The sequence below is a fragment of the Leuresthes tenuis genome, unplaced genomic scaffold (genome assembly GCF_036924035.1).
Source record: "Leuresthes tenuis unplaced genomic scaffold, fLeuTen1.0.hap1 SCAF_14, whole genome shotgun sequence".
Lineage (NCBI taxonomy): Eukaryota > Metazoa > Chordata > Actinopteri > Atheriniformes > Atherinopsidae > Leuresthes > Leuresthes tenuis.
Window position 1 is genome coordinate 18,755,471 of NW_027325368.1, and position 24,081 is coordinate 18,779,551.

At 32.9% G+C, this 24,081-nt stretch overlaps 19 non-coding genes across 19 annotated transcripts; all 19 read left to right on the forward strand.

The window, feature by feature from the left end:
- The first annotated feature begins 407 nt into the window (after window positions 1-407).
- On the forward strand, window positions 408-479 carry trnaq-uug (transfer RNA glutamine (anticodon UUG)). Its single transcript has one exon. It is a non-coding gene; the product is annotated as a tRNA-Gln (tRNA).
- Window positions 480-1,678: 1,199 nt separating this feature from the next.
- trnaq-cug (transfer RNA glutamine (anticodon CUG)) lies at window positions 1,679-1,750 on the forward strand. The gene has a single exon. It is a non-coding gene; the product is annotated as a tRNA-Gln (tRNA).
- A 1,218-nt stretch (window positions 1,751-2,968) lies between these two features.
- On the forward strand, window positions 2,969-3,040 carry trnaq-uug (transfer RNA glutamine (anticodon UUG)). Its single transcript has one exon. It is a non-coding gene; the product is annotated as a tRNA-Gln (tRNA).
- A 1,198-nt stretch (window positions 3,041-4,238) lies between these two features.
- On the forward strand, window positions 4,239-4,310 carry trnaq-cug (transfer RNA glutamine (anticodon CUG)). Its single transcript has one exon. It is a non-coding gene; the product is annotated as a tRNA-Gln (tRNA).
- A 1,199-nt stretch (window positions 4,311-5,509) lies between these two features.
- Window positions 5,510-5,581, forward strand: trnaq-cug (transfer RNA glutamine (anticodon CUG)). The gene has a single exon. It is a non-coding gene; the product is annotated as a tRNA-Gln (tRNA).
- A 1,263-nt stretch (window positions 5,582-6,844) lies between these two features.
- trnaq-uug (transfer RNA glutamine (anticodon UUG)) lies at window positions 6,845-6,916 on the forward strand. Its single transcript has one exon. It is a non-coding gene; the product is annotated as a tRNA-Gln (tRNA).
- Window positions 6,917-8,134: 1,218 nt separating this feature from the next.
- Window positions 8,135-8,206, forward strand: trnaq-uug (transfer RNA glutamine (anticodon UUG)). The gene has a single exon. It is a non-coding gene; the product is annotated as a tRNA-Gln (tRNA).
- A 1,217-nt stretch (window positions 8,207-9,423) lies between these two features.
- trnaq-uug (transfer RNA glutamine (anticodon UUG)) lies at window positions 9,424-9,495 on the forward strand. Its single transcript has one exon. It is a non-coding gene; the product is annotated as a tRNA-Gln (tRNA).
- Window positions 9,496-10,713: 1,218 nt separating this feature from the next.
- On the forward strand, window positions 10,714-10,785 carry trnaq-uug (transfer RNA glutamine (anticodon UUG)). Its single transcript has one exon. It is a non-coding gene; the product is annotated as a tRNA-Gln (tRNA).
- Window positions 10,786-11,984: 1,199 nt separating this feature from the next.
- Window positions 11,985-12,056, forward strand: trnaq-cug (transfer RNA glutamine (anticodon CUG)). The gene has a single exon. It is a non-coding gene; the product is annotated as a tRNA-Gln (tRNA).
- Window positions 12,057-13,273: 1,217 nt separating this feature from the next.
- Window positions 13,274-13,345, forward strand: trnaq-uug (transfer RNA glutamine (anticodon UUG)). The gene has a single exon. It is a non-coding gene; the product is annotated as a tRNA-Gln (tRNA).
- Window positions 13,346-14,544: 1,199 nt separating this feature from the next.
- On the forward strand, window positions 14,545-14,616 carry trnaq-cug (transfer RNA glutamine (anticodon CUG)). Its single transcript has one exon. It is a non-coding gene; the product is annotated as a tRNA-Gln (tRNA).
- A 1,188-nt stretch (window positions 14,617-15,804) lies between these two features.
- trnaq-cug (transfer RNA glutamine (anticodon CUG)) lies at window positions 15,805-15,876 on the forward strand. The gene has a single exon. It is a non-coding gene; the product is annotated as a tRNA-Gln (tRNA).
- A 1,187-nt stretch (window positions 15,877-17,063) lies between these two features.
- On the forward strand, window positions 17,064-17,135 carry trnaq-cug (transfer RNA glutamine (anticodon CUG)). Its single transcript has one exon. It is a non-coding gene; the product is annotated as a tRNA-Gln (tRNA).
- Window positions 17,136-18,334: 1,199 nt separating this feature from the next.
- trnaq-cug (transfer RNA glutamine (anticodon CUG)) lies at window positions 18,335-18,406 on the forward strand. Its single transcript has one exon. It is a non-coding gene; the product is annotated as a tRNA-Gln (tRNA).
- A 1,199-nt stretch (window positions 18,407-19,605) lies between these two features.
- On the forward strand, window positions 19,606-19,677 carry trnaq-uug (transfer RNA glutamine (anticodon UUG)). The gene has a single exon. It is a non-coding gene; the product is annotated as a tRNA-Gln (tRNA).
- A 1,200-nt stretch (window positions 19,678-20,877) lies between these two features.
- trnaq-uug (transfer RNA glutamine (anticodon UUG)) lies at window positions 20,878-20,949 on the forward strand. The gene has a single exon. It is a non-coding gene; the product is annotated as a tRNA-Gln (tRNA).
- Window positions 20,950-22,148: 1,199 nt separating this feature from the next.
- trnaq-uug (transfer RNA glutamine (anticodon UUG)) lies at window positions 22,149-22,220 on the forward strand. Its single transcript has one exon. It is a non-coding gene; the product is annotated as a tRNA-Gln (tRNA).
- A 1,198-nt stretch (window positions 22,221-23,418) lies between these two features.
- Window positions 23,419-23,490, forward strand: trnaq-cug (transfer RNA glutamine (anticodon CUG)). The gene has a single exon. It is a non-coding gene; the product is annotated as a tRNA-Gln (tRNA).
- The last annotated feature ends 591 nt before the right edge of the window (window positions 23,491-24,081 follow it).

Sequence of the window (24,081 nt, forward strand, 5' to 3'; positions counted from 1 at the left end):
TTTTCTCTTTTAGATAATGGTTCAAACGAATTAATCAACAATGGTTAATATTTTGTATTAATGGTCATATTCTCCGTTATAATATAAAATAGGCCCATTTTTTATGTAAATGAGTTCATTTTGGGTTACTGAACCAGTCCAGATTTTTATTTTGAACTATCTACCTGAACATTTCCAAGCTTACGGTGAAGACTTTCTGTTTGATTTTAGAATATTCACATTTGAACTGGAAGAAGGGTTTAAAAGTGAAAGCACTTTGATATTTAGTTTATTCTTTTCCAGGAGTTCAGATGTAACTGGGCAAATCGACTTCATTTGTTCATCTGTCAAACTTTGTTCAGACCTTTGGCAAAGTGCATATAGAGGAAGAATTTTTTTTTTTTTTAGAGTTATGATACTGTATGTAGGGTTCCATGGTGTAATGGTCAGCACTTTGGACTTTGAATCCAGCGATGCGAGTTCAAATCTCGGTGGAACCTGATCTTCGCTTTCAACAACCAATTCTTCCCTTTGTCATGTTTGATGAGAATGCTGAATCTGTCATATATGAATACCTCACTTACAGTTACTCATTTGATGCAAGTTCTCATACACAGCTGCTGCACAAACAGACTCCAACAACACCTTTATCCCCCTGGCCGTAAGACTGTACAACTCTTCTCTGGGTGGCCAGGGATAATCATGATTAAACCCATATTCACATGCATATCAGAACTGTTTGCACATGAGCACATCACACAATTTCATATTCATTTTTTCATACTTATATCCTATTACACTTTTACAGTAATGCGCTGCATTATCATGTTATTATGTTGTTACTAGGGCTGTCAAACGATTATTTTTTAATGGCGATTAATCACACTTTTTCCATAGTTAACTCACGATTATTCTCTATTTTGAAAATTTAGTTAGAATCAAATAAACACAAAGAAAAAATGTCTTTTATCTTTATATCTATAAATTATATAGCCTGTATATACCCTGTAAACCTTTCTTTCTTTGCCTCTGTCACAACTTTGCGATTAATCGCGATTAATCACACTTTTTCCATAGTTAACTCACGATTATTCTCTATTTTGTAAATTTAGTTAGAATCAAATAAACACAAAGAAAAATTGGCTTTTCTCTTTTTATCTATACATTATATACCCTGTATATATACCCTGTAAACCTTTCTTTCTTTGCCTCTGTCACAACTTCATTTAAGAGTGCTTCAAACTCATATTATCTAAATGCTTTGAAATAAGTCTTAAGATTAAGAAATAAGACTGAAATAACTCATTTGTGCTTTTCTCTTTTAGATAATGGTTCAAACGAATTAATCAACAATGGTTAATATTTTGTATTAATGGTCATATTCTCCGTTATAATATAAAATAGGCCCATTTTTTATGTAAATGAGTTCATTTTGGGTTACTGAACCAGTCCAGATTTTTATTTTGAAGTATTTACCTGAACATTTCCAAGCTTACGGTGAAGACTTTCTGTTTGATTTTAGAATATTCACATTTGAACTGGAAGAAGGGTTTAAAAGTGAAAGCACTTTTATATTTAGATTCTTCTTTTCCAGGAGTTCAGATGTAACTGGGCAAATCGACTTCATTTGGTCAGACCTTTGGCAAAGTGCATAGAGAGGAAGAATTTTTGTTTTTTGAAGTTATGATACTGTATGTAGGGTTCCATGGTGTAATGGTCAGCACTTTGGACTCTGAATCCAGCGATCCGAGTTCAAATCTCGGTGGAACCTGATCTTTGCTATCAACAACCAATTCTTCCCTTTGTCATGTTTGATGAGAACGCTGAATCTGTCATATATGAATACCTCACTTACAGTTACTCATTTGATGCAAGTTCTCATACACAGCTGCTGCACAAACAGACTGCAACAACACCTTTATCCCCCTGGCCGTAAGACTGTACAACTCTTCTCTGGGTGGCCAGGGATAATCATGATTAAACCCATATTCACATGCATATCAGAACTGTTTGCACATGAGCACATCACACAATTTCATATTCATTTTTTCATACTTATATCCTATTACACTTTTACAGTAATGCGCTGCATTATCATGTTATTATGTTGTTACTAGGGCTGTCAAACGATTATTTTTTAATGGCGATTAATCACACTTTTTCCATAGTTAACTCACGATTATTCTCTATTTTGAAAATTTAGTTAGAATCAAATAAACACAAAGAAAAAATGTCTTTTATCTTTATATCTATAAATTATATAGCCTGTATATACCCTGTAAACCTTTCTTTCTTTGCCTCTGTCACAACTTTGCGATTAATCGCGATTAATCACACTTTTTCCATAGTTAACTCACGATTATTCTCTATTTTGTAAATTTAGTTAGAATCAAATAAACACAAAGAAAAATTGGCTTTTCTCTTTATATCTATACATTATATACCCTGTATATATACCCTGTAAACCTTTCTTTCTTTGCCTCTGTCACAACTTCATTTAAGAGTGCTTCAAACTCATATTATCTAAATGCTTTGAAATAAGTCTTAAGATTAAGAAATAAGACTGAAATAACTCATTTGTGCTTTTCTCTTTTAGATAATGGTTCAAACGAATTAATCAACAATGGTTAATATTTTGTATTAATGGTCATATTCTCCGTTATAATATAAAATAGGCCCATTTTTTATGTAAATGAGTTCATTTTGGGTTACTGAACCAGTCCAGATTTTTATTTTGAAGTATTTACCTGAACATTTCCAAGCTTACGGTGAAGACTTTCTGTTTGATTTTAGAATATTCACATTTGAACTGGAAGAAGGGTTTAAAAGTGAAAGCACTTTGATATTTAGTTTATTCTTTTCCAGGAGTTCAGATGTAACTGGGCAAATCGACTTCATTTGTTCATCTGTCAAACTTTGTTCAGACCTTTGGCAAAGTGCATATAGAGGAAGAATTTTTTTTTTTTTAGAGTTATGATACTGTATGTAGGGTTCCATGGTGTAATGGTCAGCACTTTGGACTTTGAATCCAGCGATCCGAGTTCAAATCTCGGTGGAACCTGATCTTTGCTATCAACAACCAATTCTTCCCTTTGTCATGTTTGATGAGAACGCTGAATCTGTCATATATGAATACCTCACTTACAGTTACTCATTTGATGCAAGTTCTCATACACAGCTGCTGCACAAACAGACTCAACAACACTTTTGTCCCCCTGGTCATAAGACTGTACAACTCTTCTCTGGGTGGCCAGGGATAATCATGATTAAACCCATATTCACATGCATATCAGAACTGTTTGCACATGAGCACATCACACAATTTCATATTCATTTTTTCATACTTATATCCTATTACACTTTTACAGTAATGCGCTGCATTATCATGTTATTATGTTGTTACTAGGGCTGTCAAACGATTATTTTTTAATGGCGATTAATCACACTTTTTCCATAGTTAACTCACGATTATTCTCTATTTTGAAAATTTAGTTAGAATCAAATAAACACAAAGAAAAAATGTCTTTTATCTTTATATCTATAAATTATATAGCCTGTATATACCCTGTAAACCTTTCTTTCTTTGCCTCTGTCACAACTTTGCGATTAATCGCGATTAATCACACTTTTTCCATAGTTAACTCACGATTATTCTCTATTTTGTAAATTTAGTTAGAATCAAATAAACACAAAGAAAAATTGGCTTTTCTCTTTATATCTATACATTATATACCCTGTATATATACCCTGTAAACCTTTCTTTCTTTGCCTCTGTCACAACTTCATTTAAGAGTGCTTCAAACTCATATTATCTAAATGCTTTGACATAAGTCTTAAGGTTAAGAAATAAGACTGAAATAACTCATTTGGGCTTTTCTCTTTTAGATAATGGTTCAAACGAATTAATCAACAATGGTTAATATTTTGTATTAATGGTCATATTCTCCGTTATAATATAAAATAGGCCCATTTTTTATGTAAATGAGTTCATTTTGAGTTACTGAACCAGTCCAGATTTTTATTTTGAAGTATTTACCTGAACATTTCCAAGCTTACGGTGAAGACTTTCTGTTTGATTTTAGAATATTCACATTTGAACTGGAAGAAGGGTTTAAAAGTGAAAGCACTTTTATATTTAGATTCTTCTTTTCCAGGAGTTCAGATGTAACTGGGCAAATCGACTTCATTTGGTCAGACCTTTGGCAAAGTGCATAGAGAGGAAGAATCTTTTTTTTTTGAAGTTATGATACTGTATGTAGGGTTCCATGGTGTAATGGTCAGCACTTTGGACTCTGAATCCAGCTATCCGAGTTCAAATCTCGGTGGAACCTGATCTTTGCTATCAACAACCAATTCTTCCCTTTGTCATGTTTGATGAGAACGCTGAATCTGTCATATATGAATACCTCACTTACAGTTACTCATTTGATGCAAGTTCTCATACACAGCTGCTGCACAAACAGACTCCAACAACACCTTTATCCCCCTGGCCGTAAGACTGTACAACTCTTCTCTGGGTGGCCAGGGATAATCATGATTAAACCCATATTCACATGCATATCAGAACTGTTTGCAAATGAGCACATCACACAATTTCATATTCATTTTTTCATACTTATATCCTATTACACTTTTACAGTAATGCGCTGCATTATCATGTTATTATGTTGTTACTAGGGCTGTCAAACGATTATTTTTTTAATGGCGATTAATCACACTTTTTCCATAGTTAACTCACGATTATTCTCTATTTTGAAAATTTAGTTAGAATCAAATAAACACAAAGAAAAAATGTCTTTTATCTTTATATCTATAAATTATATAGCCTGTATATACCCTGTAAACCTTTCTTTCTTTGCCTCTGTCACAACTTTGCGATTAATCGCGATTAATCACACTTTTTCCATAGTTAACTCACGATTATTCTCTATTTTGTAAATTTAGTTAGAATCAAATAAACACAAAGAAAAATTGGCTTTTCTCTTTATATCTATACATTATATACCCTGTATATATACCCTGTAAACCTTTCTTTCTTTGCCTCTGTCACAACTTCATTTAAGAGTGCTTCAAACTCATATTATCTAAATGCTTTGAAATAAGTCTTAAGATTAAGAAATAAGACTGAAATAACTCATTTGTGCTTTTCTCTTTTAGATAATGGTTCAAACGAATTAATCAACAATGGTTAATATTTTGTATTAATGGTCATATTCTCCGTTATAATATAAAATAGGCCCATTTTTTATGTAAATGAGTTCATTTTGGGTTACTGAACCAGTCCAGATTTTTATTTTGAAGTATTTACCTGAACATTTCCAAGCTTACGGTGAAGACTTTCTGTTTGATTTTAGAATATTCACATTTGAACTGGAAGAAGGGTTTAAAAGTGAAAGCACTTTTATATTTAGATTCTTCTTTTCCAGGAGTTCAGATGTAACTGGGCAAATCGACTTCATTTGGTCAGACCTTTGGCAAAGTGCATAGAGAGGAAGAATTTTTTTTTTTGAAGTTATGATACTGTATGTAGGGTTCCATGGTGTAATGGTCAGCACTTTGGACTCTGAATCCAGCGATCCGAGTTCAAATCTCGGTGGAACCTGATCTTTGCTATCAACAACCAATTCTTCCCTTTGTCATGTTTGATGAGAACGCTGAATCTGTCATATATGAATACCTCACTTACAGTTACTCATTTAATGCTTGTTTTGATACACAACATCCACTACACTCAATTCTGATGAGACAGAGGAGCATCATCAGCAGCAGGCTGCTGTCTCTGAGCTGCTCCACAAACAGACTCAACAACACTTTTGTCCCCCTGGTCATAAGACTGGACAACTCTTCTCTGGGTGGCCAGGGATAATCATGATTAAACCCATATTCACATGCATATCAGAACTGTTTGCACATGAGCACATCACACAATTTCATATTCATTTTTTCATACTTATATCCTATTACACTTTTACAGTAATGCGCTGCATTATCATGTTATTATGTTGTTACTAGGGCTGTCAAACGATTATTTTTTAATGGCGATTAATCACACTTTTTCCATAGTTAACTCACGATTATTCTCTATTTTGAAAATTTAGTTAGAATCAAATAAACACAAAGAAAAAATGTCTTTTATCTTTATATCTATAAATTATATAGCCTGTATATACCCTGTAAACCTTTCTTTCTTTGCCTCTGTCACAACTTTGCGATTAATCGCGATTCATCACACTTTTTCCATAGTTAACTCACGATTATTCTCTATTTTGTAAATTTAGTTAGAATCAAATAAACACAAAGAAAAATTGGCTTTTCTCTTTATATCTATACATTATATACCCTGTATATATACCCTGTAAACCTTTCTTTCTTTGCCTCTGTCACAACTTCATTTAAGAGTGCTTCAAACTCATATTATCTAAATGCTTTGAAATAAGTCTTAAGATTAAGAAATAAGACTGAAATAACTCATTTGTGCTTTTCTCTTTTAGATAATGGTTCAAACGAATTAATCAACAATGGTTAATATTTTGTATTAATGGTCATATTCTCCGTTATAATATAAAATAGGCCCATTTTTTATGTAAATGAGTTCATTTTGGGTTACTGAACCAGTCCAGATTTTTATTTTGAAGTATTTACCTGAACATTTCCAAGCTTACGGTGAAGACTTTCTGTTTGATTTTAGAATATTCACATTTGAACTGGAAGAAGGGTTTAAAAGTGAAAGCACTTTTATATTTAGATTCTTCTTTTCCAGGAGTTCAGATGTAACTGGGCAAATCGACTTCATTTGGTCAGACCTTTGGCAAAGTGCATAGAGAGGAAGAATTTTTTTTTTTTGAAGTTATGATACTGTATGTAGGGTTCCATGGTGTAATGGTCAGCACTTTGGACTTTGAATCCAGCGATCCGAGTTCAAATCTCGGTGGAACCTGATCTTCGCTTTCAACAACCAATTCTTCCCTTTGTCATGTTTGATGAGAATGCTGAATCTGTCATATATGAATACCTCACTTACAGTTACTCATTTGATGCAAGTTCTCATACACAGCTGCTGCACAAACAGACTCCAACAACACCTTTATCCCCCTGGCCGTAAGACTGTACAACTCTTCTCTGGGTGGCCAGGGATAATCATGATTAAACCCATATTCACATGCATATCAGAACTGTTTGCACATGAGCACATCACACAATTTCATATTCATTTTTTCATACTTATATCCTATTACACTTTTACAGTAATGCGCTGCATTATCATGTTATTATGTTGTTACTAGGGCTGTCAAACGATTATTTTTTAATGGCGATTAATCACACTTTTTCCATAGTTAACTCACGATTATTCTCTATTTTGAAAATTTAGTTAGAATCAAATAAACACAAAGAAAAAATGTCTTTTATCTTTATATCTATAAATTATATAGCCTGTATATACCCTGTAAACCTTTCTTTCTTTGCCTCTGTCACAACTTTGCGATTAATCGCGATTAATCACACTTTTTCCATAGTTAACTCACGATTATTCTCTATTTTGTAAATTTAGTTAGAATCAAATAAACACAAAGAAAAATTGGCTTTTCTCTTTATATCTATACATTATATACCCTGTATATATACCCTGTAAACCTTTCTTTCTTTGCCTCTGTCACAACTTCATTTAAGAGTGCTTCAAACTCATATTATCTAAATGCTTTGAAATAAGTCTTAAGATTAAGAAATAAGACTGAAATAACTCATTTGTGCTTTTCTCTTTTAGATAATGGTTCAAACGAATTAATCAACAATGGTTAATATTTTGTATTAATGGTCATATTCTCCGTTATAATATAAAATAGGCCCATTTTTTATGTAAATGAGTTCATTTTGGGTTACTGAACCAGTCCAGATTTTTATTTTGAAGTATTTACCTGAACATTTCCAAGCTTACGGTGAAGACTTTCTGTTTGATTTTAGAATATTCACATTTGAACTGGAAGAAGGGTTTAAAAGTGAAAGCACTTTGATATTTAGTTTATTCTTTTCCAGGAGTTCAGATGTAACTGGGCAAATCGACTTCATTTGTTCATCTGTCAAACTTTGTTCAGACCTTTGGCAAAGTGCATATAGAGGAAGAATTTTTTTTTTTTTAGAGTTATGATACTGTATGTAGGGTTCCATGGTGTAATGGTCAGCACTTTGGACTTTGAATCCAGCGATCCGAGTTCAAATCTCGGTGGAACCTGATCTTCGCTTTCAACAACCAATTCTTCCCTTTGTCATGTTTGATGAGAATGCTGAATCTGTCATATATGAATACCTCACTTACAGTTACTCATTTGATGCAAGTTCTCATACACAGCTGCTGCACAAACAGACTCCAACAACACCTTTATCCCCCTGGCCGTAAGACTGTACAACTCTTCTCTGGGTGGCCAGGGATAATCATGATTAAACCCATATTCACATGCATATCAGAACTGTTTGCACATGAGCACATCACACAATTTCATATTCATTTTTTCATACTTATATCCTATTACACTTACAGTAATGCGCTGCATTATCATGTTATTATGTTGTTACTAGGGCTGTCAAACGATTATTTTTTAATGGCGATTAATCACACTTTTTCCATAGTTAACTCACGATTATTCTCTATTTTGAAAATTTAGTTAGAATCAAATAAACACAAAGAAAAAATGTCTTTTATCTTTATATCTATAAATTATATAGCCTGTATATACCCTGTAAACCTTTCTTTCTTTGCCTCTGTCACAACTTTGCGATTAATCGCGATTAATCACACTTTTTCCATAGTTAACTCACGATTATTCTCTATTTTGTAAATTTAGTTAGAATCAAATAAACACAAAGAAAAATTGGCTTTTCTCTTTATATCTATACATTATATACCCTGTATATCTACCCTGTAAACCTTTCTTTCTTTGCCTCTGTCACAACTTCATTTAAGAGTGCTTCAAACTCATATTATCTAAATGCTTTGAAATAAGTCTTAAGATTAAGAAATAAGACTGAAATAACTCATTTGTGCTTTTCTCTTTTAGATAATGGTTCAAACGAATTAATCAACAATGGTTAATATTTTGTATTAATGGTCATATTCTCCGTTATAATATAAAATAGGCCCATTTTTTATGTAAATGAGTTCATTTTGGGTTACTGAACCAGTCCAGATTTTTATTTTGAAGTATTTACCTGAACATTTCCAAGCTTACGGTGAAGACTTTCTGTTTGATTTTAGAATATTCACATTTGAACTGGAAGAAGGGTTTAAAAGTGAAAGCACTTTGATATTTAGTTTATTCTTTTCCAGGAGTTCAGATGTAACTGGGCAAATCGACTTCATTTGTTCATCTGTCAAACTTTGTTCAGACCTTTGGCAAAGTGCATATAGAGGAAGAATTTTTTTTTTTTTTAGAGTTATGATACTGTATGTAGGGTTCCATGGTGTAATGGTCAGCACTTTGGACTTTGAATCCAGCGATCCGAGTTCAAATCTCGGTGGAACCTGATCTTCGCTTTCAACAACCAATTCTTCCCTTTGTCATGTTTGATGAGAACGCTGAATCTGTCATATATGAATACCTCACTTACAGTTACTCATTTGATGCAAGTTCTCATACACAGCTGCTGCACAAACAGACTCCAACAACACCTTTATCCCCCTGGCCGTAAGACTGTACAACTCTTCTCTGGGTGGCCAGGGATAATCATGATTAAACCCATATTCACATGCATATCAGAACTGTTTGCACATGAGCACATCACACAATTTCATATTCATTTTTTCATACTTATATCCTATTACACTTTTACAGTAATGCGCTGCATTATCATGTTATTATGTTGTTACTAGGGCTGTCAAACGATTATTTTTTAATGGCGATTAATCACACTTTTTCCATAGTTAACTCACGATTATTCTCTATTTTGAAAATTTAGTTAGAATCAAATAAACACAAAGAAAAAATGTCTTTTATCTTTATATCTATAAATTATATAGCCTGTATATACCCTGTAAACCTTTCTTTCTTTGCCTCTGTCACAACTTTGCGATTAATCGCGATTAATCACACTTTTTCCATAGTTAACTCACGATTATTCTCTATTTTGTAAATTTAGTTAGAATCAAATAAACACAAAGAAAAATTGGCTTTTCTCTTTATATCTATACATTATATACCCTGTATATATACCCTGTAAACCTTTCTTTCTTTGCCTCTGTCACAACTTCATTTAAGAGTGCTTCAAACTCATATTATCTAAATGCTTTGAAATAAGTCTTAAGATTAAGAAATAAGACTGAAATAACTCATTTGTGCTTTTCTCTTTTAGATAATGGTTCAAACGAATTAATCAACAATGGTTAATATTTTGTATTAATGGTCATATTCTCCGTTATAATATAAAATAGGCCCATTTTTTATGTAAATGAGTTCATTTTGGGTTACTGAACCAGTCCAGATTTTTATTTTGAAGTATTTACCTGAACATTTCCAAGCTTACGGTGAAGACTTTCTGTTTGATTTTAGAATATTCACATTTGAACTGGAAGAAGGGTTTAAAAGTGAAAGCACTTTGATATTTAGTTTATTCTTTTCCAGGAGTTCAGATGTAACTGGGCAAATCGACTTCATTTGTTCATCTGTCAAACTTTGTTCAGACCTTTGGCAAAGTGCATATAGAGGAAGAATTTTTTTTTTTTTAGAGTTATGATACTGTATGTAGGGTTCCATGGTGTAATGGTCAGCACTTTGGACTTTGAATCCAGCGATCCGAGTTCAAATCTCGGTGGAACCTGATCTTCGCTTTCAACAACCAATTCTTCCCTTTGTCATGTTTGATGAGAACGCTGAATCTGTCATATATGAATACCTCACTTACAGTTACTCATTTGATGCAAGTTCTCATACACAGCTGCTGCACAAACAGACTCCAACAACACCTTTATCCCCCTGGCCGTAAGACTGTACAACTCTTCTCTGGGTGGCCAGGGATAATCATGATTAAACCCATATTCACATGCATATCAGAACTGTTTGCACATGAGCACATCACACAATTTCATATTCATTTTTTCATACTTATATCCTATTACACTTTTACAGTAATGCGCTGCATTATCATGTTATTATGTTGTTACTAGGGCTGTCAAACGATTATTTTTTAATGGCGATTAATCACACTTTTTCCATAGTTAACTCACGATTATTCTCTATTTTGAAAATTTAGTTAGAATCAAATAAACACAAAGAAAAAATGTCTTTTATCTTTATATCTATAAATTATATAGCCTGTATATACCCTGTAAACCTTTCTTTCTTTGCCTCTGTCACAACTTTGCGATTAATCGCGATTAATCACACTTTTTCCATAGTTAACTCACGATTATTCTCTATTTTGTAAATTTAGTTAGAATCAAATAAACACAAAGAAAAATTGGCTTTTCTCTTTATATCTATACATTATATACCCTGTATATATACCCTGTAAACCTTTCTTTCTTTGCCTCTGTCACAACTTCATTTAAGAGTGCTTCAAACTCATATTATCTAAATGCTTTGACATAAGTCTTAAGGTTAAGAAATAAGACTGAAATAACTCATTTGTGCTTTTCTCTTTTAGATAATGGTTCAAACGAATTAATCAACAATGGTTAATATTTTGTATTAATGGTCATATTCTCCGTTATAATATAAAATAGGCCCATTTTTTATGTAAATGAGTTCATTTTGAGTTACTGAACCAGTCCAGATTTTTATTTTGAAGTATTTACCTGAACATTTCCAAGCTTACGGTGAAGACTTTCTGTTTGATTTTAGAATATTCACATTTGAACTGGAAGAAGGGTTTAAAAGTGAAAGCACTTTTATATTTAGATTCTTCTTTTCCAGGAGTTCAGATGTAACTGGGCAAATCGACTTCATTTGGTCAGACCTTTGGCAAAGTGCATAGAGAGGAAGAATTTTTTTTTTTTGAAGTTATGATACTGTATGTAGGGTTCCATGGTGTAATGGTCAGCACTTTGGACTCTGAATCCAGCGATCCGAGTTCAAATCTCGGTGGAACCTGATCTTTGCTATCAACAACCAATTCTTCCCTTTGTCATGTTTGATGAGAACGCTGAATCTGTCATATATGAATACCTCACTTACAGTTACTCATTTGATGCAAGTTCTCATACACAGCTGCTGCACAAACAGACTCAACAACACTTTTGTCCCCCTGGTCATAAGACTGTACAACTCTTCTCTGGGTGGCCAGGGATAATCATGATTAAACCCATATTCACATGCATATCAGAACTGTTTGCACATGAGCACATCACACAATTTCATATTCATTTTTTCATACTTATATCCTATTACACTTTTACAGTAATGCGCTGCATTATCATGTTATTATGTTGTTACTAGGGCTGTCAAACGATTATTTTTTAATGGCGATTAATCACACTTTTTCCATAGTTAACTCACGATTATTCTCTATTTTGAAAATTTAGTTAGAATCAAATAAACACAAAGAAAAAATGTCTTTTATCTTTATATCTATAAATTATATAGCCTGTATATACCCTGTAAACCTTTCTTTCTTTGCCTCTGTCACAACTTTGCGATTAATCGCGATTAATCACACTTTTTCCATAGTTAACTCACGATTATTCTCTATTTTGTAAATTTAGTTAGAATCAAATAAACACAAAGAAAAATTGGCTTTTCTCTTTATATCTATACATTATATACCCTGTATATATACCCTGTAAACCTTTCTTTCTTTGCCTCTGTCACAACTTCATTTAAGAGTGCTTCAAACTCATATTATCTAAATGCTTTGACATAAGTCTTAAGGTTAAGAAATAAGACTGAAATAACTCATTTGTGCTTTTCTCTTTTAGATAATGGTTCAAACGAATTAATCAACAATGGTTAATATTTTGTATTAATGGTCATATTCTCCGTTATAATATAAAATAGGCCCATTTTTTATGTAAATGAGTTCATTTTGAGTTACTGAACCAGTCCAGATTTTTATTTTGAAGTATTTACCTGAACATTTCCAAGCTTACGGTGAAGACTTTCTGTTTGATTTTAGAATATTCACATTTGAACTGGAAGAAGGGTTTAAAAGTGAAAGCACTTTGATATTTAGTTTATTCTTTTCCAGGAGTTCAGATGTAACTGGGCAAATCGACTTCATTTGTTCATCTGTCAAACTTTGTTCAGACCTTTGGCAAAGTGCATATAGAGGAAGAATTTTTTTTTTTTTAGAGTTATGATACTGTATGTAGGGTTCCATGGTGTAATGGTCAGCACTTTGGACTTTGAATCCAGCGATCCGAGTTCAAATCTCGGTGGAACCTGATCTTCGCTTTCAACAACCAATTCTTCCCTTTGTCATGTTTGATGAGAACGCTGAATCTGTCATATATGAATACCTCACTTACAGTTACTCATTTGATGCAAGTTCTCATACACAGCTGCTGCACAAACAGACTCCAACAACACCTTTATCCCCCTGGCCGTAAGACTGTACAACTCTTCTCTGGGTGGCCAGGGATAATCATGATTAAACCCATATTCACATGCATATCAGAACTGTTTGCACATGAGCACATCACACAATTTCATATTCATTTTTTCATACTTATATCCTATTACACTTTTACAGTAATGCGCTGCATTATCATGTTATTATGTTGTTACTAGGGCTGTCAAACGATTATTTTTTAATGGCGATTAATCACACTTTTTCCATAGTTAACTCACGATTATTCTCTAATTTGAAAATTTAGTTAGAATCAAATAAACACAAAGAAAAAATGTCTTTTATCTTTATATCTATAAATTATATAGCCTGTATATACCCTGTAAACCTTTCTTTCTTTGCCTCTGTCACAACTTTGCGATTAATCGCGATTAATCACACTTTTTCCATAGTTAACTCACGATTATTCTCTATTTTGTAAATTTAGTTAGAATCAAATAAACACAAAGAAAAATTGGCTTTTCTCTTTATATCTATACATTATATACCCTGTATATATACCCTGTAAACCTTTCTTTCTTTGCCTCTGTCACAACTTCATTTAAGAGTGCTTCAAACTCATATTATCTAAATGCTTTGACATAAGTCTTAAGGTTAAGAAATAAGACTGAAATAACTCATTTGTGCTTTTCTCTTTTAGATAATGGTTCAAACGAATTAATCAACAATGGTTAATATTTTGTATTAATGGTCATATTCTCCGTTATAATATAAAATAGGCCCATTTTTTATGTAAATGAGTTCATTTTGAGTTACTGAACCAGTCCAGATTTTTATTTTGAAGTATTTACCTGAACATTTCCAAGCTTACGGTGAAGACTTTCTGTTTGATTTTAGAATATTCACATTTGAACTGGAAGAAGGGTTTAAAAGTGAAAGCACTTTTATATTTAGATTCTTCTTTTCCAGGAGTTCAGATGTAACTGGGCAAATCGACTTCATTTGGTCAGACCTTTGGCAAAGTGCATAGAGAGGAAGAATTTTTTTTTTTTGAAGTTATGATACTGTATGTAGGGTTCCATGGTGTAATGGTCAGCACTTTGGACTCTGAATCCAGCGATCCGAGTTCAAATCTCGGTGGAACTTGATCTTTGCTATCAACAACCAATTCTTCCCTTTGTCATGTTTGATGAGAACGCTGAATCTGTCATATATGAATACCTCACTTACAGTTACTCATTTGATGCAAGTTCTCATACACAGCTGCTGCACAAACAGACTCAACAACACTTTTGTCCCCCTGGTCATAAGACTGTACAACTCTTCTCTGGGTGGCCAGGGATAATCATGATTAAACCCATATTCACATGCATATCAGAACTGTTTGCACATGAGCACATCACACAATTTCATATTCATTTTTTCATACTTATATCCTATTACACTTTTACAGTAATGCGCTGCATTATCATGTTATTATGTTGTTACTAGGGCTGTCAAACGATTATTTTTTAATGGCGATTAATCACACTTTTTCCATAGTTAACTCACGATTATTCTCTATTTTGAAAATTTAGTTAGAATCAAATAAACACAAAGAAAAAATGTCTTTTATCTTTATATCTATAAATTATATAGCCTGTATATACCCTGTAAACCTTTCTTTCTTTGCCTCTGTCACAACTTTGCGATTAATCACACTTTTTCCATAGTTAACTCACGATTATTCTCTATTTTGTAAATTTAGTTAGAATCAAATAAACACAAAGAAAAATTGGCTTTTCTCTTTATATCTATACATTATATACCCTGTATATATACCCTGTAAACCTTTCTTTCTTTGCCTCTGTCACAACTTCATTTAAGAGTGCTTCAAACTCATATTATCTAAATGCTTTGACATAAGTCTTAAGGTTAAGAAATAAGACTGAAATAACTCATTTGTGCTTTTCTCTTTTAGATAATGGTTCAAACGAATTAATCAACAATGGTTAATATTTTGTATTAATGGTCATATTCTCCGTTATAATATAAAATAGGCCCATTTTTTATGTAAATGAGTTCATTTTGAGTTACTGAACCAGTCCAGATTTTTATTTTGAAGTATTTACCTGAACATTTCCAAGCTTACGGTGAAGACTTTCTGTTTGATTTTAGAATATTCACATTTGAACTGGAAGAAGGGTTTAAAAGTGAAAGCACTTTTATATTTAGATTCTTCTTTTCCAGGAGTTCAGATGTAACTGGGCAAATCGACTTCATTTGGTCAGACCTTTGGCAAAGTGCATAGAGAGGAAGAATTTTTTTTTTTTGAAGTTATGATACTGTATGTAGGGTTCCATGGTGTAATGGTCAGCACTTTGGACTCTGAATCCAGCGATCCGAGTTCAAATCTCGGTGGAACCTGATCTTTGCTATCAACAACCAATTCTTCCCTTTGTCATGTTTGATGAGAACGCTGAATCTGTCATATATGAATACCTCACTTACAGTTACTCATTTGATGCAAGTTCTCATACACAGCTGCTGCACAAACAGACTCAACAACACTTTTGTCCCCCTGGTCATAAGACTGTACAACTCTTCTCTGGGTGGCCAGGGATAATCATGATTAAACCCATATTCACATGCATATCAGAACTGTTTGCACATGAGCACATCACACAATTTCATATTCATTTTTTCATACTTATATCCTATTACACTTTTACAGTAATGCGCTGCATTATCATGTTATTATGTTGTTACTAGGGCTGTCAAACGATTATTTTTTAATGGCGATTAATCACACTTTTTCCATAGTTAACTCACGATTATTCTCTATTTTGAAAATTTAGTTAGAATCAAATAAACACAAAGAAAAAATGTCTTTTATCTTTATATCTATAAATTATATAGCCTGTATATACCCTGTAAACCTTTCTTTCTTTGCCTCTGTCACAACTTTGCGATTAATCACACTTTTTCCATAGTTAACTCACGATTATTCTCTATTTTGTAAATTTAGTTAGAATCAAATAAACACAAAGAAAAATTGGCTTTTCTCTTTATATCTATACATTATATACCCTGTATATATACCCTGTAAACCTTTCTTTCTTTGCCTCTGTCACAACTTCATTTAAGAGTGCTTCAAACTCATATTATCTAAATGCTTTGACATAAGTCTTAAGGTTAAGAAATAAGACTGAAATAACTCATTTGTGCTTTTCTCTTTTAGATAATGGTTCAAACGAATTAATCAACAATGGTTAATATTTTGTATTAATGGTCATATTCTCCGTTATAATATAAAATAGGCCCATTTTTTATGTAAATGAGTTCATTTTGAGTTACTGAACCAGTCCAGATTTTTATTTTGAAGTATTTACCTGAACATTTCCAAGCTTACGGTGAAGACTTTCTGTTTGATTTTAGAATATTCACATTTGAACTGGAAGAAGGGTTTAAAAGTGAAAGCACTTTTATATTTAGATTCTTCTTTTCCAGGAGTTCAGATGTAACTGGGCAAATCGACTTCATTTGGTCAGACCTTTGGCAAAGTGCATAAAGAGGAAGAATTTTTTTTTTTGAAGTTATGATACTGTATGTAGGGTTCCATGGTGTAATGGTCAGCACTTTGGACTCTGAATCCAGCGATCCGAGTTCAAATCTCGGTGGAACCTGATCTTTGCTATCAACAACCAATTCTTCCCTTTGTCATGTTTGATGAGAACGCTGAATCTGTCATATATGAATACCTCACTTACAGTTACTCATTTGATGCAAGTTCTCATACACAGCTGCTGCACAAACAGACTCCAACAACACCTTTATCCCCCTGGCCGTAAGACTGTACAACTCTTCTCTGGGTGGCCAGGGATAATCATGATTAAACCCATATTCACATGCATATCAGAACTGTTTGCAAATGAGCACATCACACAATTTCATATTCATTTTTTCATACTTATATCCTATTACACTTTTACAGTAATGCGCTGCATTATCATGTTATTATGTTGTTACTAGGGCTGTCAAACGATTATTTTTTAATGGCGATTAATCACACTTTTTCCATAGTTAACTCACGATTATTCTCTATTTTGAAAATTTAGTTAGAATCAAATAAACACAAAGAAAAAATGTCTTTTATCTTTATATCTATAAATTATATAGCCTGTATATACCCTGTAAACCTTTCTTTCTTTGCCTCTGTCACAACTTTGCGATTAATCGCGATTAATCACACTTTTTCCATAGTTAACTCACGATTATTCTCTATTTTGTAAATTTAGTTAGAATCAAATAAACACAAAGAAAAATTGGCTTTTCTCTTTATATCTATACATTATATACCCTGTATATATACCCTGTAAACCTTTCTTTCTTTGCCTCTGTCACAACTTCATTTAAGAGTGCTTCAAACTCATATTATCTAAATGCTTTGAAATAAGTCTTAAGATTAAGAAATAAGACTGAAATAACTCATTTGTGCTTTTCTCTTTTAGATAATGGTTCAAACGAATTAATCAACAATGGTTAATATTTTGTATTAATGGTCATATTCTCCGTTATAATATAAAATAGGCCCATTTTTTATGTAAATGAGTTCATTTTGGGTTACTGAACCAGTCCAGATTTTTATTTTGAAGTATTTACCTGAACATTTCCAAGCTTACGGTGAAGACTTTCTGTTTGATTTTAGAATATTCACATTTGAACTGGAAGAAGGGTTTAAAAGTGAAAGCACTTTTATATTTAGATTCTTCTTTTCCAGGAGTTCAGATGTAACTGGGCAAATCGACTTCATTTGGTCAGACCTTTGGCAAAGTGCATAGAGAGGAAGAATTTTTTTTTTTTGAAGTTATGATACTGTATGTAGGGTTCCATGGTGTAATGGTCAGCACTTTGGACTCTGAATCCAGCGATCCGAGTTCAAATCTCGGTGGAACCTGATCTTTGCTATCAACAACCAATTCTTCCCTTTGTCATGTTTGATGAGAACGCTGAATCTGTCATATATGAATACCTCACTTACAGTTACTCATTTGATGCAAGTTCTCATACCCAGCTGCTGCACAAACAGACTCCAACAACACCTTTATCCCCCTGGCCGTAAGACTGTACAACTCTTCTCTGGGTGGCCAGGGATAATCATGATTAAACCCATATTCACATGCATATCAGAACTGTTTGCAAATGAGCACATCACACAATTTCATATTCGTTTTTTCATACTTATATCCTATTACACTTTTACAGTAATGCGCTGCATTATCATGTTATTATGTTGTTACTAGGGCTGTCAAACGATTATTTTTTAATGGCGATTAATCACACTTTTTCCATAGTTAACTCACGATTATTCTCTATTTTGAAAATTTAGTTAGAATCAAATAAACACAAAGAAAAAATGTCTTTTATCTTTATATCTATAAATTATATAGCCTGTATATACCCTGTAAACCTTTCTTTCTTTGCCTCTGTCACAACTTTGCGATTAATCGCGATTAATCACACTTTTTCCATAGTTAACTCACGATTATTCTCTATTTTGTAAATTTAGTTAGAATCAAATAAACACAAAGAAAAATTGGCTTTTCTCTTTATATCTATACATTATATACCCTGTATATATACCCTGTAAACCTTTCTTTCTTTGCCTCTGTCACAACTTCATTTAAGAGTGCTTCAAACTCATATTATCTAAATGCTTTGAAATAAGTCTTAAGATTAAGAAATAAGACTGAAATAACTCATTTGTGCTTTTCTCTTTTAGATAATGGTTCAAACGAATTAATCAACAATGGTTAATATTTTGTATTAATGGTCATATTCTCCGTTATAATATAAAATAGGCCCATTTTTTATGTAAATGAGTTCATTTTGGGTTACTGAACCAGTCCAGATTTTTATTTTGAAGTATTTACCTGAACATTTCCAAGCTTACGGTGAAGACTTTCTGTTTGATTTTAGAATATTCACATTTGAACTGGAAGAAGGGTTTAAAAGTGAAAGGACTTTTATATTTAGATTCTTCTTTTCCAGGAGTTCAGATGTAACTGGGCAAATCGACTTCATTTGGTCAGACCTTTGGCAAAGTGCATAGAGAGGAAGAATTTTTTTTTTTTGAAGTTATGATACTGTATGTAGGGTTCCATGGTGTAATGGTCAGCACTTTGGACTTTGAATCCAGCGATCCGAGTTCAAATCTCGGTGGAACCTGATCTTCGCTTTCAACAACCAATTCTTCCCTTTGTCATGTTTGATGAGAACGCTGAATCTGTCATATATGAATACCTCACTTACAGTTACTCATTTGATGCAAGTTCTCATACCCAGCTGCTGCACAAACAGACTCCAACAACACCTTTATCCCCCTGGCCGTAAGACTGTACAACTCTTCTCTGGGTGGCCAGGGATAATCATGATTAAACCCATATTCACATGCATATCAGAACTGTTTGCAAATGAGCACATCACACAATTTCATATTCGTTTTTTCATACTTATATCCTATTACACTTTTACAGTAATGCGCTGCATTATCATGTTATTATGTTGTTACTAGGGCTGTCAAACGATTATTTTTTAATGGCGATTAATCACACTTTTTCCATAGTTAACTCACGATTATTCTCTATTTTGAAAATTTAGTTAGAATCAAATAAACACAAAGAAAAAATGTCTTTTATCTTTATATCTATAAATTATATAGCCTGTATATACCCTGTAAACCTTTCTTTCTTTGCCTCTGTCACAACTTTGCGATTAATCGCGATTAATCACACTTTTTCCATAGTTAACTCACGATTATTCTCTATTTTGTAAATTTAGTTAGAATCAAATAAACACAAAGAAAAATTGGCTTTTCTCTTTATATCTATACATTATATACCCTGTATATATACCCTGTAAACCTTTCTTTCTTTGCCTCTGTCACAACTTCATTTAAGAGTGCTTCAAACTCATATTATCTAAATGCTTTGAAATAAGTCTTAAGATTAAGAAATAAGACTGAAATAACTCATTTGTGCTTTTCTCTTTTAGATAATGGTTCAAACGAATTAATCAACAATGGTTAATATTTTGTATTAATGGTCATATTCTCCGTTATAATATAAAATAGGCCCATTTTTTATGTAAATGAGTTCATTTTGGGTTACTGAACCAGTCCAGATTTTTATTTTGAAGTATTTACCTGAACATTTCCAAGCTTACGGTGAAGACTTTCTGTTTGATTTTAGAATATTCACATTTGAACTGGAAGAAGGGTTTAAAAGTGAAAGCACTTTTATATTTAGATTCTTCTTTTCCAGGAGTTCAGATGTAACTGGGCAAATCGACTTCATTTGGTCAGACCTTTGGCAAAGTGCATAGAGAGGAAGAATTTTTTTTTTTTTAGAGTTATGATACTGTATGTAGGGTTCCATGGTGTAATGGTCAGCACTTTGGACTTTGAATCCAGCGATCCGAGTTCAAATCTCGGTGGAACCTGATCTTCGCTTTCAACAACCAATTCTTCCCTTTGTCATGTTTGATGAGAACGCTGAATCTGTCATATATGAATACCTCACTTACAGTTACTCATTTGATGCAAGTTCTCATACACAGCTGCTGCACAAACAGACTCCAACAACACCTTTATCCCCCTGGCCGTAAGACTGTACAACTCTTCTCTGGGTGGCCAGGGATAATCATGATTAAACCCATATTCACATGCATATCAGAACTGTTTGCAAATGAGCACATCACACAATTTCATATTCGTTTTTTCATACTTATATCCTATTACACTTTTACAGTAATGCGCTGCATTATCATGTTATTATGTTGTTACTAGGGCTGTCAAACGATTATTTTTTAATGGCGATTAATCACACTTTTTCCATAGTTAACTCACGATTATTCTCTATTTTGAAAATTTAGTTAGAATCAAATAAACACAAAGAAAAAATGTCTTTTATCTTTATATCTATAAATTATATAGCCTGTATATACCCTGTAAACCTTTCTTTCTTTGCCTCTGTCACAACTTTGCGATTAATCGCGATTAATCACACTTTTTCCATAGTTAACTCACGATTATTCTCTATTTTGTAAATTTAGTTAGAATCAAATAAACACAAAGAAAAATTGGCTTTTCTATTTATATCTATACATTATATACCCTGTATATATACCCTGTAAACCTTTCTTTCTTTGCCTCTGTCACAACTTCATTTAAGAGTGCTTCAAACTCATATTATCTAAATGCTTTGAAATAAGTCTTAAGATTAAGAAATAAGACTGAAATAACTCATTTGTGCTTTTCTCTTTTAGATAATGGTTCAAACGAATTAATCAACAATGGTTAATATTTTGTATTAATGGTCATATTCTCCGTTATAATATAAAATAGGCCCATTTTTTATGTAAATGAGTTCATTTTGGGTTACTGAACCAGTCCAGATTTTTATTTTGAAGTATTTACCTGAACATTTCCAAGCTTACGGTGAAGACTTTCTGTTTGATTTTAGAATATTCACATTTGAACTGGAAGAAGGGTTTAAAAGTGAAAGCACTTTTATATTTAGATTCTTCTTTTCCAGGAGTTCAGATGTAACTGGGCAAATCGACTTCATTTGGTCAGACCTTTGGCAAAGTGCATAGAGAGGAAGAATTTTTTTTTTTTGAAGTTATGATACTGTATGTAGGGTTCCATGGTGTAATGGTCAGCACTTTGGACTTTGAATCCAGCGATCCGAGTTCAAATCTCGGTGGAACCTGATCTTCGCTTTCAACAACCAATTCTTCCCTTTGTCATGTTTGATGAGAACGCTGAATCTGTCATATATGAATACCTCACTTACAGTTACTCATTTGATGCAAGTTCTCATACACAGCTGCTGCACAAACAGACTCCAACAACACCTTTATCCCCCTGGCCGTAAGACTGTACAACTCTTCTCTGGGTGGCCAGGGATAATCATGATTAAACCCATATTCACATGCATATCAGAACTGTTTGCAAATGAGCACATCACACAATTTCATATTCGTTTTTTCATACTTATATCCTATTACACTTTTACAGTAATGCGCTGCATTATCATGTTATTATGTTGTTACTAGGGCTGTCAAACGATTATTTTTTAATGGCGATTAATCACACTTTTTCCATAGTTAACTCACGATTATTCTCTATTTTGAAAATTTAGTTAGAATCAAATAAACACAAAGAAAAAATGTCTTTTATCTTTATATCTATAAATTATATAGCCTGTATATACCCTGTAAACCTTTCTTTCTTTGCCTCTGTCACAACTTTGCGATTAATCGCGATTAATCACACTTTTTCCATAGTTAACTCACGATTATTCTCTATTTTGTAAATTTAGTTAGAATCAAATAAACACAAAGAAAAATTGGCTTTTCTCTTTATATCTATACATTATATACCCTGTATATATACCCTGTAAACCTTTCTTTCTTTGCCTCTGTCACAACTTCATTTAAGAGTGCTTCAAACTCATATTATCTAAATGCTTTGAAATAAGTCTTAAGATTAAGAAATAAGACTGAAATAACTCATTTGTGCTTTTCTCTTTTAGATAATGGTTCAAACGAATTAATCAACAATGGTTAATATTTTGTATTAATGGTCATATTCTCCGTTATAATATAAAATAGGCCCATTTTTTATGTAAATGAGTTCATTTTGGGTTACTGAACCAGTCCAGATTTTTATTTTGAAGTATTTACCTGAACATTTCCAAGCTTACGGTGAAGACTTTCTGTTTGATTTTAGAATATTCACATTTGAACTGGAAGAAGGGTTTAAAAGTGAAAGCACTTTTATATTTAGATTCTTCTTTTCCAGGAGTTCAGATGTAACTGGGCAAATCGACTTCATTTGGTCAGACCTTTGGCAAAGTGCATAAAGAGGAAGAATTTTTTTTTTTGAAGTTATGATACTGTATGTAGGGTTCCATGGTGTAATGGTCAGCACTTTGGACTCTGAATCCAGCGATCCGAGTTCAAATCTCGGTGGAACCTGATCTTCGCTTTCAACAACCAATTCTTCCCTTTGTCATGTTTGATGAGAACGCTGAATCTGTCATATATGAATACCTCACTTACAGTTACTCATTTAATGCTTGTTTTGATACACAACATCCACTACACTAAATTCTGATGAGACAGAGGAGCATCATCAGCAGCAGGCTGCTGTCTCTGAGCTGCTCCACAAACAGACTCAACAACACTTTTGTCCCCCTGGTCATAAGACTGGACAACTCTTCATTGGGTGGCCAGGGATAATCATGATTAAACCCATATTCACATGCATATCAGAACTGTTTGCACATGAGAACATCACACAATTTCATATTCATTTTTTCATACTTATATCCTATTACACTTTTACCGTAATGCGCTGCATTATAGTGTTATTATGTTGTTACCAGGGCTGTCAAACGATTATTTTTTAATGGCGATTAATCACACTTTTTCCATAATTAACTCACGATTATTCTATTCTTGATTTTAGAATATTCGCATTTGAACTGGAAGAAGGGTTTAAGAGTGAAAGCACTTTGATATTTAGTTTCTTCTTTTCCAGGAGTTCAGATGTAACTGGGCAAATCG